The sequence below is a fragment of the Gigantopelta aegis genome, chromosome 4, assembly GCF_016097555.1.
Source record: "Gigantopelta aegis isolate Gae_Host chromosome 4, Gae_host_genome, whole genome shotgun sequence".
Classification (NCBI taxonomy): Eukaryota; Metazoa; Mollusca; class Gastropoda; order Neomphalida; family Peltospiridae; genus Gigantopelta; species Gigantopelta aegis.
The window spans coordinates 32245966-32262651 of NC_054702.1; the positions used below are offsets into that span (position 1 = coordinate 32245966).

General features: G+C 35.5%; 1 protein-coding gene across 1 annotated transcript in view; it reads right to left on the reverse strand.

The window, feature by feature from the left end:
• The window catches only part of LOC121370394 (retinoic acid receptor RXR-beta-like), a 168834-nt gene that overhangs the window by 110342 nt on the left and 41806 nt on the right, over positions 1–16686 (reverse strand). The gene's annotated exons all lie outside the window — the stretch shown is intronic.

Consider the following 16686-nt stretch of genomic DNA (forward strand, 5'->3'; position numbering starts at 1 on the left):
AAACAAAAGGAATATTGATTTAACGATACCTAGTAAAAAATTTAACTCCAACTATTAAGTATATGTAGTGATTATGACATTTAGTCTAAAGACTAATAGGCATTTAATTACTAAGTAGAGTGCAGAAAATTGTGCTGCCATATATAAATATTAAATTTTTATTTTCTAACGAAAAGGGTAACACATTTGTGTCTCTTTTATCAGTATTTTGGGCAGGATCTAGCTGGGTTGGTAGAGCACTTGTCTGATGTGCTTTGGTTGTAGGAAGGAAGGAAGGAAATGTTTTATTTAACCACACACTCAACACATTTTATTTACAGCTATATGGCGTCAGACATATGGTTAAGGACCACACAGATATTGAGAGAGGAAACCCACTGTCGCCACTTCATGGGCTACTCTTTTTGATAAGCAGCATGGGGTCTTTTATATGCACCATCCCACAGACAGGGTAGCACATACCATGGCCTTTGATATATCAGTCGTGGTGCACTGGGTGGAACGAGAAATAGCCCAATGGGCCCACCACCAGGGATCGATCCCAGACCGACCACGTATCGTGTGAGCGCTGTGCCACTGGGCTACCTCCTGTCCCTTTGGTTGTAGGAATGAACTCCATTTGTGGACCCAATCTCAGACTGGATTTTTTCTCCATCCAAATCATCACTGGTATATCAAAGGCCATGATATGTGCTGTTTGGTCTGTGGGAAAGTACATATAAAATATCCCTTGTTACTAATGAAAAAATGTAGTCCATTTCCTCTTAGACTACCATCAACGTCCCAAACTGCATTCACCTAATGACAAAAACATAAATATAATATTTACGGAAATACTATTCTACATTTATCAGCTATTATATGTGAAACAAAATAGATTGCAATCTGTTAACGTAAAAATCAACAATGTGCACGTAAAACAAATCCATTATAGTAAACAAAAGTGAAGCACCCACCAGTAAACAGGAAGAGTGCAACATTTCTAACTGCGTTCAGCCACATGTGTTTGCAAAAAGTATCGCACCGCACATGTGCAGTTTGTCATTTTCCATTTTTAAGGCCACTACATGAAAAAATATATGTTTCTTAATTATGCACAGTTAATGAACACTATTTAATTTAATTTTTTAAAGCAAAATTTCAATTTGTTGAGCATTTCGGTTCCATCATTAACACTTGATGTCAATACTGATAGGCATACCAGTGAATAGTTTGTAAAATATCATTTTTTAATGAATTGATTCTTAATTAACACAATCTATATACACTCAAAATTATTTACAATTGTTATGAATAGATTATGAATACTATTCACTACAGAGGCACAAAAATGTAGCATACCTTTTGCAGATTAAATATAATAATTGAAAACAAATTCTAAGAACAGGGGTCTTAAAAATAATAAAAATTAAATGATTTGGCCTTGTTGATCTGGCACATGTGAGGCCATGTGATACGCACAGAATGTTAATTCATCTTCCTCCATTTTAAGTCAATTTCTACAAGTCATGTGGACCTGATATTGGTAATTTTAAGTCAATTTCTACAAGTCATGTGGACCTGATATTGGTAATTTTAAGTCAATTTCTACAAGTCATGTGGACCTGATATTGGTAATTTTAAGTCAATTTCTACAAGTCATGTGGACCTGATATCGGTAATTTTAAGTCAATTTCTACAAGTCATGTGGACCTGATATCGGTAATTTTAAGTCAATTTCTACAAGTCATGTGGACCTGATCGGTATTGGTATGTGGACCTTTATAATTTAAGTCAATTTCTACAAGTCATGTGGACCTGATATTGGTAATTTTAAGTCAATAAATAAAATATTGAATTTTAATAAAAGTAATGGTAAACCTGTTTTGTATTTAGGATAAATACTTGTCTGAAAATTAATGGTAAAGTTTTTGATGAAAACTGTTGAACTTTAGAAAATGTTCTAGAACTGTGAAGAAAATCCTCACAAATGAACGACAAGCAGACAACCAAAAATTGAATGTTAATTGTGCGAACCGTGCATGAGAAAACAAACTGAACAGAGTTGGAAGCATAATGCAGTTAGGGACGTTGATGATGTATGTCAGAATTATAAAACATTTAATGTTTCACATCAAACAGTCAATGATTAATAAATCAATCTGCTCTAGTGTTGTTAAATAAAACAAACTTTAAAACTGATCACCATTTGGAATGATGAAAACTCAACTGGTTGATTCACCAACTGGGATCAATCCTATAGGACTCAAGCAGGTGGTATATTACTGAACCAAATCCTGTTCCACCAGTCAAGGAATTGCAAACCTAAAAACAACTCAGTGTTTCTGTAGTCTTAAAACCTGGGAATGGAATGTTTGGGATATTTTATTCCTGTTTTTCTCGTCTTGTTTTTTCTTCTTGAATTGGGTTTTGGTTTTTTTGGGTGGGGGGGGTGGGTAGGGAGAAAGAGGGAACAGAATGTTAATCTGTACCTGGCTCTACATTAACTTTCAACATCCTTTTGTCCTGTAGGATAAGTATCTCTCTGTATGGCTGTCCTACCAGAGTGTTTCTACTGAAAGTCTACTTGATGTTTTAAGATGATTTTTAGTCAAGTTCTACCAATTCTGAAGTCCATGGGAATCTTTCAAGAGCTGTATTAAAGGAGCAAACACTAGTTTAAACCCCTAAAAATGGACACCAAGTTTAGTTAATCTACAAACCTGCAAAGCATCTGGATAAAGATCATAACAGCGAGAAGTTAAAGTCTGTCATGTTTAAACAGAAAAATATTTTCTAAAAATAACTACATCTTGACCCATCAATTCTCAGACAAACGTGAGTTTTTAGAATTATGAAAAATGCACTTTAGGGTATTACAAAAACCTGGATGAACAAAACCATTTCAGGTGTACAGAAAGGAATATTCTAAATAATAAAATGTAAGTACTTCCAATTTAAATTATAAAAAAACGGCTTTAATATAGAAAAATATGTCGTGGTGTTTAAAAACTACGGTCTGTCACTTTAATATCAAAACTGCTAATGGAGAAATGTCACTGGTTTCCTCTGAAGACTATTGGTCAGAATTACCAAATGATTGACATCTAATAACTGATCAATAATTCTTGCAGCAGCATGAGCAGTAGTGCCATATGGAATTTATGAAATGAGTTTGGGAATTTTTTATTCCCCTAACGAGTTTCATAAATTTCGTATGGCACTCCCATGAATGTTATAATTTATTTATTATCCATAAACAGTCTTTTATAACAAACATTAAATATGATTTTAATCACTTCACAATCGATGTTAACAACATCAAACCATGTCAATTACAGTGACACTGAATGATGTCAATATCAAAGCCGCAACTGTCGCAAGCTTGCAGATGCTATAACAACTACAGTGATGTGAGAAGTGTGCCATAACAGTTTTCAATGTACTATTATGATCCGACATGCCATAAAGATAGCGTGGGAAAATATCATATTGACCTAACCTCTTATTGGTGAGCATATACATATATATATATATATATATATATATATATACTGAACAAAATAAGAAACTTCTGCTAACTTTGCTTGAACATAACTTGATGAAAACAAACCAGGGGAATAATTGTTATATATGTGTTTAAAGAGTGTTCCATGATGCATCGTTTGGTACAAAAATCATGGCCATAGGTTAACAGAAACTGGGAGAAATTTTGACCAAGTGTGGTAGGGGTTAATGGAATTGACTAAAGTGTTGATTTCTGCCTGTGGAATATTGTTCCATTCCTGAATGAGCGCTTGACGAAGTTCGTTGACGTTAGCGGGTGGGTTGGGACTACGCCTCAATCGTCTGTCCAGACTATCCCAGACATGCTCAATGGGGTTGAGATCAGGACTTTTAGCGGGCCAGTCATCAATGAAATCAATGTTATTTGTCCTAAGAAAATTTACAGTGTCTCTAGCTGTATGAGAGGTGGCATTATCATGCTGAAAAATCGAGATGTTGGCGTTGTTATGGAACAGAGGAATGACGTGATGAGCGAGAATGTCATCGCAGTAACGTTGAGCATTTAAATTGCCATCAATGATGACTAGTGGTGAATGATAACCATGGGCAATGGCTGCCCAGACCATGGCAGAACCCCCACCCCCGAAACGATCTCGTTCAAGAACACAACAGTCAACATAGCGTTCATTTCTCCTATGGTAGACGCGCACCCTGCCATCACCACGTTGTAAAGAAAATCTGGATTCATCCGAAAAAAGAATGGTATTCCAGCGTCGCCGTATCCAACGAGTGTGTACACGTGCCCAATTAAGACGATTTAGATGATGACGCATCCGACGTAAGGACGTCGTGCATGTAAACCATTCTCCCGTAGACAATTATGAACAGTTTGCCCACTGATTCGGTTATTATGAAGCCCAGGTGTGTTAGCAGCAGTAGCAGTGGCAGTTTGGAATCGATTGCGCAAATGCGTGTTCATGATATAGCTAGGGTCTCCACGAGTACTCGAGTACTCAGGCACAGGCTGAGTCTAGTAAAGACTCGAGTCCATTCACAGGACAAGTGAGACAATGTAGAGCAACTAGTTCAGCAGTAACTAATCAACGATACAAGTTACACGATAATTATATGACTATTTGCTAGTTTCTTTTCTAATCTGGCCGTCCGTTCGTCCGTCACAATACTGAACGTATCAACGGGTTTCTAATGCAATACAATGGCATGATTTGGCATTCATGTTCAGTGCTGGAATTAAGCTATATAATGCTATTTTACATTATATTCCTTTGACTCATTATCATCTTGTGTAAGTGTCGGGTACTCGGGTCCAGGTCGAGTTTGACCTTCGAATACTCAAGTCCAATATATTGGACTCGTGGAGGCCTTAGATATAGCAGTCTTGACCATGCGTTGTAACACGCGGACGTCCACGACGTGACAAGTCATTGGTGCTTCCTGTCATTCGAAATCTTACGCGAAGATTTCGTATCGCTCGACTAGAACTCCCAACATGCCTTGCAACGTCTTCTGTCGACATGCCAGCATCAAGCATGCCAATCGCCTGTTCGCGTAAATTATTGGATATTCTTGGCATACTAAAAATGCTACAATGTAAAAAACTTTAATTTTTTTTACAAATTTTGAAGAGTTTTCCTTCACTTGACAACAATGTCAGTAAGACAAGTAAAACAAATTGACCGAATACTACACAGGACATGTCGAACCATGCATGCACGTGCAAATTGAATTTCACGTTGTCGACGATTAACAGTGCAAAAATAATCGATAAAATTCATGAATCCTGATAATACAGCTCAAGACTAATACTACCTATATAATTTCATTACACAATGATTTCTTTAACACAACAAATACTATAAGTACAAATCGGAAGTTTCTTTTTTTGTTCAGTATATATATATATACAAATGTATGTGTGTGTGTGTGTGTGTGTGTGTAGTACATGTATATAAGTATCTGTTAAATGTATGTAAAGTAGTATTCCATGTAAATAATGTATATCCTCTTCAGTTATATGTATTTTATGTATCTGTGAATTGTGTGTCCTGTAACGTGTGTATGTAGGTGTTTTGTAACTGCCCTATTTGGGCATTTTTTTTACAATAAATATTGATTGATTCAATACAGACACACATGGGATCTGATTAAAATGTATGATTCAATACCATAATGGGCATCATTCATCAACTTTTGTTTTTCTTACACAAACATATATATATACAGTAAAACCTCTCTAACCAGACACCCACAGGACCCAGCAAAAAGTCTTGTTTTAACTAAATTAAGAGGTATCCAGTTTAGAGAGGTTCTGTTCTGATTTACTATTTAAAAATTAACTGTGAAAAACATCTGGTTTTGAGGCCATTTTGGTTTACAGAGAGTCCAGTTTTGAAGGATTTCACTGCATTTTAGTACAACAGACTATAGACCAACAGCTACACTGGCTAGACAAAACACAGACATCATTTCAAAGTGGTGCCACCTGCATGTATAAATACCCAGCATGGATGTGCCCTCTTTCTCTGGCCACTCGTCCAGTTTACAGAGAGTTTGATTTTGAGAGGTTTCACTGTACTGTAAGTACCACCAGACTATCTATAGACCGACAGTTTGTACTGGCTAGACAAAACACTGACACCATTTCAAAGTGGTGCCACCTGCATGAATCAATCAGGCTGACCCCCCCAGCATGGATGTGCCCTCTTTCTGTGGCCACACTTCCTCACCTAGATAACAACCACAGCTTCACAAGGCATACAAAGCTGCTTCCTATTGCCACTACACTTTGTTCATGGGGTTCAGAATTCCACGTTTGTTTGCTTTTCCATGTTGTCCATGTTGAGGAAATATTCAGCTGGAGGTCAGTGGCCGCAATCAAACAGACTCCCATGACTAAAGTGGGGCAGGTCAGACAGCAGATAACCTGAGGTCACACGCTCAGGACAAACTGGACATAAGGTGACCAGCTATGTATATACTGATTTGAGGTGACCAACTTTGTGCTGTAAGACTATTTTAAGTCAGTTAATATAGTGTACGTGGCTTTAACCATCCTCTGAATGGGTTTGAATGAAAATCAAACAAATGATCCTGAATACAAATTTAACCAAAGCAACATATTTGAACATATTATATTACCATACATGTACAAGTCAAGTGTAATTCGTAAATTAAAAAAAAGATTCAAAGAGGATGTTATTAATGAAGAGGGAAAAAACCCAAATGGCATCATTTATGATTTGGATTAATTTATTTACCATGTCTGCCCATTCTGTTCATGCTAATATCTATCATATACAAACAAAAATAAAATAAATGATCTTGAAAATAAAAAAAATTCCAACTACATTGTCATGTTAAACATATTTCATTCATATATATTTGATAAATTAAAAAAAATAAAATAATAATACCGTATATTGCCGTGTATTAGCAGACTCCTTGGATAAGCCGACCTCTTAGTTTGACCCTAAATATCTAGTACAAAATCATCGGCCTTGTGTATAAGCCGAAGTCATCTTTTGTCCAGTTGTATGTTGTATAAATTTCAATAATACTGTCAACAAATTGACTTGTGCTTTTCTTGTTCATTATATTTGTTTTCCCTTTAATTATTACAAAAACGGTAATCGCGATCGCAGTCAATGCGGAAATGCTAACATCTACCATGCCATGAAAAATAATTTAGAACTGATAAAGCATAACAAAAAAATAAATAATTCAAGCTGTAACAACATATCACTGCACACAAGTAATTAATTTATTCACTGGACAGCAAAAAGTAAAATCATTGAGGCATGTTTAATTCCCTCCCCCCCCCCCCCCCCCACCACACACATGGAAACAAAAGATCATGCGGTCCGTAACTGCAGCTGTTCACTGTATATGGTATGGTCATGTGACAATTATGGGAGTAATTATCATCCTGAAATTCATGTTATGTTTTTTCAGTCGGTAATGTTAATAATGAGCTTGATTTATTTATGGCATTACTTTACAGTTTAATGCACCCTACCAACAAAACAATAATATTAGAAAAAACACCATTTTGTATCTTAAATTTGCTATATGAAAGACTGGTCCCAGCACAAGTCAAGCAAAGATGGCGGACAGTTGGAAAGAATACTTTTTTACCATTGAAATGACAATAAAACAAGTAAAAAAAAAAATATCATTCATCAAACTTATAATGCATTCAAGAACAAAAAACTGCATAATATTGCATGATGGGGTGTTTTATTTATACTGTGCACAAATTATTGTTACATAATCTGTGAAAGGCTAAGGGTCTGATCAAAATTTATAAGTCGCGGTCGGGCGTAATTTCGATCGGAATTTTATACTCCAATTTGTTGCCTCCGTGTATAAGCCGACTCTCTTCTTTTGGAAAATGTTTCTAGACTTCAAAAGTCGGCTAATACACGGCAATATACGGTAATAAAAAAAAAATATATATATATATATATATTTATCATATAATATCTTACAATTTCAGTGCAATCAAAGTATGTGATATTTTTCAGATCACATACTTTAAGAATTTGATAACTTTGCAAATTAGATGTAAATTAGTCGAGGTCTCGGCACTAGGTTTATTGACATTTAAGCCAACGTACTTGGGTGACACTCCATGATTGACGTATGCATTCATAGTCATCAAATAAAAACATTTCAATGGCAATTTGACATTGAAAGCTGTCCAGCGTTCAGAAAAACAACAACATTAGGCATAACTTTATTTTGATGTAAGGACATCCAAAATGACGTCATTCGAGTTTGACGTCATTTCCATTCAAAAATACACCGCGCCACATATTCTTACGTCATTTGAATATCTAGTAATGGCGGACTGGAATTAAAGTTGCGTGTACAGTTTACAAAAACATGTTGTAATAATTAAATTTCTGTTACATTCATTACAACGTAACGTCATCTGATTGGTCCAGACGTAGCAACGGGAGTTTGTTCATTTTTCGATGAACGTAAAAATTACGTCGTCAGGGAACGTCATATGTGATGACGTCATTTTATATGGGCAAGTTGTCTTAATGAGCGTTATTGTTTATGGATAAAAAATAATTCAAAATAAAATATGACGTTTTAGTGTTATTATTAGCATGTATCATTCAAATTTAATTATAAGTATTGTCTGTTATTTCTTTTACGTTCATCTGGGTATGAACAAATAAAATCATCCGCAAACTTATGTGAGAATTGCCGATTCCCACAGTTTGCGGATGATTTTTTTTGTTCATACCCCGATGAACGTAAAAGAAACAACAGACAATCCTTAATTAAGCTTGAGCTTATATGATAAAGAGATTATTACCCTCGTGTATTTCGGTATCGTCAATATCATATATTAGGAATAAAAATAATGTATTATGCTCGCCAGAGGCTCGCATAATACAATTTTTATTCCTAATATATGATATTGACGATAACGAAAAACACTCTGGTAATAACCTCTATATATATATATATATATATATATATATATATATATATATATATATATATATATATATATATATATATATATATTAAAAATCTTTAAAAACCTGTTAAAATGGCTCAATTATTTATGCTTTGGAGTTACTTTTCACAATGCTATTAATTATTTGCCAGACCTCAACATGAAAAAAGATTGAGGGGAGTGATTAATTGCTCCACTTAACTTTCATTTTGGAGAGCAATTTAAGCAGTGTTCAAAATAAACACTTGTCAGTTTGTCCCAACAAGTGAAAATCGGTTGTCCAATGAACAAGTACAAATTTTCATTGCAGTTTTATTTTGATCAATCAAAAACATCATCCTGCCATGGTACTTGAATAAAACAAATAATTTATTTAGACAAGTGAAAATATTGGTGGACATGTAGATTTCTAGATGTATTTGTCCGGTGCACTAGTGAAAAATTCTGCTTTTTCTATCACTGTTAAAATATTACCATATTGATATCGTATAAATTCACATGTTAAGGGGAGCTAAAAAATACTCTTCTTGAACTAGTCTCAGGGAAGTGATGGGGAGCGAGAGTGATAACTGCCTTTAAACGGCCAGGGCTAATTTGCCACATTTGCCCGTCTTCTTTTTTCATGCTCATAATGATTTGTCTGTCTATCAAACTGTACAAGCATCCCCATCAGGTATACTGTATACTGATATCCATTGAAAATGCACCAGTCAAGTCTGCAGCTGTAAAAAGGATATTAATAAAAATAAAAAAAAGTTAAAAGTTTGTTTTGCTTAACGACACCACTATAACACATTGATTTATTAATCATCGGCCATTGGATGTCAAACGTTTGGTAATTTAACATAAGAGTCTTAGAGAGGAAACCCGCTATACTTTTCCATTAGTTGCAAGGGATCTATTATATGCACCATCAGGATAGTACACACCACAGCCTTTGATATACCAGTCATGGTGCACTGGTTGGAATGAGAAATGGCCCAATGGGCCCACCAACGGGGATCGATCCCAGACTGACCGCACACAAGGAGAATACTTTACCACTGGGCTATGTACCAATAAAATATTTAACTGATTGTGTATAACTTAATGTATTCTGGTAGGCAATAAGGACCCCAAAAATTATATATAACAGTTAAAGGGACATACCCTAGTTTTTAAACACCAATGCAATATATTTTTTACTATTAGAGCCATTTTTGATAACTGAAATCATACTTTACTTAGATTTTATTGTTTAGATTATCCAATTCCGTACATTTGAATGTTTTTGGTTATCCTGGTGTTTTTAATATCACAAAATGCATTTATCATATTTTTAAAAACACATGTGTGTCCAAGAGGTAACAATTTTGGAGTAGAGTTTTAGTCTTTTTTTAGAGGGTATTTCACCATTTCAAAGTCACAGACTCATGTTTCACTCAATTGTAACTTTATTCAAATGTGTTACAGGTTTGTAGATTAACTAAACTTAGTGTTAATTTTCCATGGACTGAAACTAGGGTATGTCCCTTTAAGGTTATTGTGTGTTTTACACCAACCTCAGACATGTGATTGCAATAAAAACTGAACATTGTGTGTTGTGTTGTGTTGTGTTTTTAATATAGTTCCTCATTCCAGCCAGTGCACCACGACTGGTATATCAAAGGCCATGGTATGTACTACTCTGTCTGTGGAATGGTGCATATAAAAGAACCCTTGCTGCTAATCGAAAAGAATAGCCCATGAAGTGGCAACAGTGGGTTTCCTCTCTCAATATCTGTGTGGTCCTTAACCATATGTCCGATGCCATATAACTGTAAATAAAATGTGTTGAGCGTGTCGTTAAATAAAACATTTCCTTCTTTCTTTCCCACAGGCAGGATAGCACAAACCATGGCCTTTATTGAACCAGTTATGGATCACTGGTCGGTGCAAGTGGTTTACACCTACCCATTGAGCCTCGCGGAGCACTTACTCAGGGTTTGGAGTCGGTATCTGGATTAAAAATCCCATGCCTCTACTGGGATCCGAACCCAGCACCTACCAGCCTGTAGACCGATAGCCTAACCACTACGCCACCGAGGCCGGTTTCTTTCAATGAAGTTCAGTATACCTTGTGCTGCCCATGATAGTTACAAGTTAATGCATGATTAGAGATTTGTGAGTCTGCACACAAAGTCTGTATACTCTATCCATTCTTTGCACAAAGTCTATATAAATACTCTGTCCATTCTGTGCACAGAGTTTGTATACTGCCCATTCTTTGCACGCACTCACTTTGTGTTGAATAAATGAATCAATGTTGAACGACACCCAATAATGAAAAAATGTATTGGCTATTCAGTGTCAAACAAAAGAATGCAATGAAACAAGGAAAGAAAATGTTTTATTTAACAATGCATTCCAACACATTTTTTATTTATGCTTATATGGAATCAGACATATTGTTAAGGACTACACAAATAATGACATGGGAAACTTGCTGCCGTCATTTCTATGGTTACTTTTTTAATATGGTAGCAAAGGATACACCCCTTCCCTCTTCCCACAAACGAATGTACGCATTGAATACCACTCCTCACAAATACCTCATGGGATATTTATTACATATTATGGGAAGAATGTTTCCTTTATCTTTTAACAGCACTGGTTAATTATTGTGGTCAAATTGTACTACAGTCACATGATTTTCGGTATAAACATTAATATTTCACAGTGAACAGCATTAATTTGTTATAAAGAGTATTATGAAATGTAATATTTTATTGCTATGCATTATTAAATTTTAAATTGTTTCAACCCAGTAAAGCTAACACAGTCCATTTGTATATATTAATATCCGCCATCTTAGATCCTGCTCATATAACCTCAAGATCGGGAACTGTAAGAATTCATTCATCGATGAATTCTAAGTCGCTCTCATTTACAATTCTGATTAGTCCGATTTGTAGAATTGCCGAGTGAGCATGCCGTAACACTCTGGGTTATAGTCAGTATTGGAAAATGAACCCGATACCCATCAGTATTAAAGTGACGGACCCTAGTTTTTAAACACTACAGAATATTTTTCACTATTAGAGCCATTTTTGATAATTGAAATCAGACATTACTTATGTTTCATTGTTTAGAATATCCATTTCCATACATCCAAAGTTTATACGATTATCCTGGTGTTTGTAATACAACAAAATGCATTTTTTTATAGCACTTTTTCAAAAAGAGTAACAATATGAGAAAGTACAAACTTCTGAGGATCATCTGTATGAATATATATGTATATAATATATATATGAGGATGAAAAGGCATGAGTGGAAACTGTCAGTTGTAACATGAGATTATGTGTGAATGACTGGATGTTACATGTATATCTGGGGAAAAAAAAGAAGTTTTTTATCATTCTAAAAATGCTGTTTTGATAGGGTATTTCCGTTTCAACACCACAGACTCTTGTTTAACTCTATTATAACTTTATCCAGATACATTACAGGTTTATAGCTCAACAAAACTTAGTATCTATTTTCACGAGTTCAAACTAGGGTTTACGACTAAGAACACAATAGCATAACCACTGCAGTTGCAAAGGAATAAGGAATGAATATTTAATGGCATCCTAGCACACACACAAAAAATACATTGGCTTTTGAGTGTCAATCAAAGGTAAGTATAAAAAAAGAAGAGGACATGACCGATACAGCCTATGAAAACAACTGTCCATTTAAAAATTTTCCCATACCAATCATGTATTCTCATAACTAGTATTTCAAAGGTCATGATATGTGCTGTCCTGTCTGTGAGAGTGTGCATATAAAAGATCCCTTGTTACTAATGGGAAAATGCAATGGGTTTCCTCCAAAGTCAGAATTATCAGTGTTGGACATCCCATAGCCAATGATTAATTGATCAATATGCTGTGTCATTAAACATTACTCTCATTTAATAACATAATAAATACTATATCAAAGGACATGATATGTGATGTCCCGTCTGTAGGGCAAATGCATATAAAAGATCCATTGTTGCCAATGGGAAAATGCAGCAGGTTTCCTCTGCAGACCACATGCCAGAATATCATCAATGTTTGACATTCAAGATCCGATGATTAATTGATCAATGAATTTTTGCAGTGTCATTAAACTTCACACCCATTTAATAACATAATAAATACTATAAATAGTGTTTTACTTCCCAAAACAGAATTTCATAAATTTCATTGTCTTAGAAATGCTCATCTGACAGTCTGTTACGGAGACAATCTATGTCTAGATCACTGCAGCTGTCTGGCCTCGTTTAGGGACACATTGCCGACAGCGATATATACTGTTGTAAATGTATTATCATAAAGCAGGTGCAACATAGATCCTGTTATTTTAACAAGGGCACTTCACTGCCTTATATTACAAATCACAATGGACATGGATAGCACCAAATAAAGTTTGTTTTGTTTAACGACACCACTAGAGCACATAGATTTAGTAATCATCAGCTATTGGATGTCAAACATTTTGTAATTTTGACATATATGCTTGTAGTCACACAGAGAAAACCAGGTAAAGTTTTTCATTAGTAGTAAGGATCTTTTATATGCACCATCCCACAGACTGGATAGCACATACCATGGCCTTTGATATACTAGTCGTGGTGCACTGGCTGGAATGAGAAATAGCCCAATGGGCACACTGACGGGGATTGATCCTTGACCACCCATGCATCAAGCAAGCATTTTACCACTGGGCACATAGCATGGCCTTGATATACCAGTCGTGATGCACTGGCTGGAATGAGAAATAGCCCAATGGGCCCACCGATGGGGATCTATCCTAGACTACTCTTGCATCAAGCAAGCACTTTACCACTGGGCTACATCCCGCCCTGTATACCAAATAGTAGAAACATACAGTCTACATGTACTTAGGACAGCAAATATCATACATCCTGGATATGATACTCATTTAAAAGTAAACCTGAAATGATCTTTAAAAAGATTAAATATCTATACCATAGTTAAATAAAATTATATTCCACATCAGAGTAAATTCTGCTGGGTATCGTTAAAAATTCATTCATTCATTCATTCATTCAGAATAAATTTCAGTTTTACTTTGTAAAAAATATTTTATGTACAAAATAGATGAAATCAGATAAAATGCTAAAAAAAAATTGCATTCTTGATGATACAATCCATAATATATATTTATATGTTTTTTTCTAAACAGTACAGACCACTTAAATCTCCATACAAAATAGTACAAACAAGAACAAACACAAAATAGTACAGTGGAATGTAACTCAAGTGCAAAGTGCTCACTTGAGCACTAGGTAACAGGATCAATTCTTTTCAGTGGATTTGTTTTTTTAATTCTAACTAGTGCCACCCCCATCCCTGAGTCATGCCTGTGAAAAATGTATATATAAATGATTCCTTGCTGCTATTAGGTACTAGTAACTTATGTGGCAACTGCAAATTTCTTTTTTCACTATCTAGACCAGTGTCCTATTACAATATGTTAAGACACCTAACACCTGTAGTTTTTATTGATCTAGGATTTCATTAAATAAATATCCTTTTTCTTTTCTTTTTAGAAGTACATGACTTGTATGTATAGTAGACTCTGTCCAAATCAGAAGGCAGGATATATAGGCCAGTGGTATATATGGTACAGGCCCATAGCCAATAGGGGGTCGGGGGGTTGGTCGACCCCCTCCCTACTGGTGGCTTTTTTTTTTTTTCGATATGCCTCCGGTCCCCCCTTCAACAGTTCAATAAGAACACAGTGTAAAGAACTGTTCAAAACAGCTTGGATGACATTGGTTTACTGGGGCATTTTGTCAGTCTCACTTGTATCTGGTTTAGACAGGAAAGGAAATGTTTTATTTAACAATGCACTCAACACATTTTATTTATGTTATATGGCATCAGACATATGGTTAAGGACCACACAGATATTTAGAGAGAAAACCTGCTGTCACCACTTCATGGGCTACTCTTTTTCAATTAGCAGCAAGAGATCTTTTATATGCACCATCCCACTGACAGGATAGTACTTTTCACGGCCTTTGTTACACCAGTTGTGTAACACTGGCTGGAACAAAAAATAGCCAAATGGATCCACCAACAGGGATCGATCCTAGACCGATTGCGCATCAAACGAACGCTTTACCACTGGGCTACGTCTCGCCCCTCTGGTTTAGATTGTGTATACTAGTGGTACATTTAGGTTTACTGCGCTGTAGAAATGACTTAAAAACCAGTCAGATGTAAGAGCAGCTCACAGCAGCACAAGTCAATCTGACCTACTGGTCCTGCAGTGCAGATACTGTAAATAACTTTTATATGAAGCATGGGCTTTTATTAACCCTTTACCATCTTGCTGCTAGTATATACTTACATATGTAGCAATAAATCAAGACAAATTGGATTTAACCGTACCACTAGAACAAATAGTCTTTGACATATCAGGCATGAGTTGGTGTAGTAAAAAACTTAACAAATCCAGTGGTGGATCCAGAAAATCCATCGGGGGGGATTGATCCTATGCAGGGCATTCTGAATGATAGTCATTGTGCCACATGTTCAACATAATGCACTTTCCACCAGACCAGTCTTCATGGATGACAATGCTAACCAAATCATTCTTACGCCGTTACAGCTTACCTCTAAAATAGCACTATCACTAATTTTCTTGGCCATCACTGGCTCCAACACATTCTGTTTGTCAATTCTACACTGCATCCCATAATATATCCAAACTACAGTGAAACCTCTCAAAACCGGATCCTCTGTAAACCGGAATTTTCTCAAAACCGGACATGTTTTATGGTCCCTTTTTAAATATCTGTGCAGAAGAGAACCTCTCTAAACCGGATACCTCTTAAAACATGACTTTTTATTTGGTCCCGAGGGTGTCTGGTTTAGAGGAGTTTCACTGTACATTACATTAATGTTGTGCCTCCACCCCACCCTCCCCCCCCCACACACCACCCATTGAATAATTTAAGCCCAGCAATTAGAAAGTGTGAAACAATATCGTCTTTCAAAAAAGCAGTAACACCAGTGGTAAATAAAGTTCCATATTATTTTTCCTTGGGGAAAAAGAATAGGAAATATATTATATACAAGATTACAACATGAATGTAGCCCTTTAAACGCCGATTTGTACAGGTGTGGACATGCCCAGACCCTTCATGTAACTAGATACAGATTAGAAAACAATATCCATTTTTTCTATGTGAAAAATATGAACAACAGAGACAGATTCTATGTAATTCCTCACAGCATTTTCAACCAATAGATTTACAATTACTGTTATATGGTCGAAGCACATTAAACAATGCTAATAATAAAGAAATATTTACTTATGTTCAAATATATATTTTAAAAACTTGTTGTTTTAATTAATAAAGTATTATTTAAATTATCATAAGGATTATTTGTAAATTTGAAAGTGAGTTTAACTGCACGTGATGTACTACATGCATTTGTGTAATCTTTTGCATCATATTTTTTTGGGGGGAGGGGTTTCCCCTTCACATTCTTTTGTATACAATACACTGCCTTCCACTGGTTATCCTTGAATGTATACATGTAGTTTATATTTACAGCTATGTAATATAGGTCGCCAAATATATTGTATGAATATAGAAGAGGGCCTCGTAAGTTGTCAAACTTGTGGCCAATTCTTTTGTTCTTTGTACAATAAAATATAATTGCAACAACCACCCA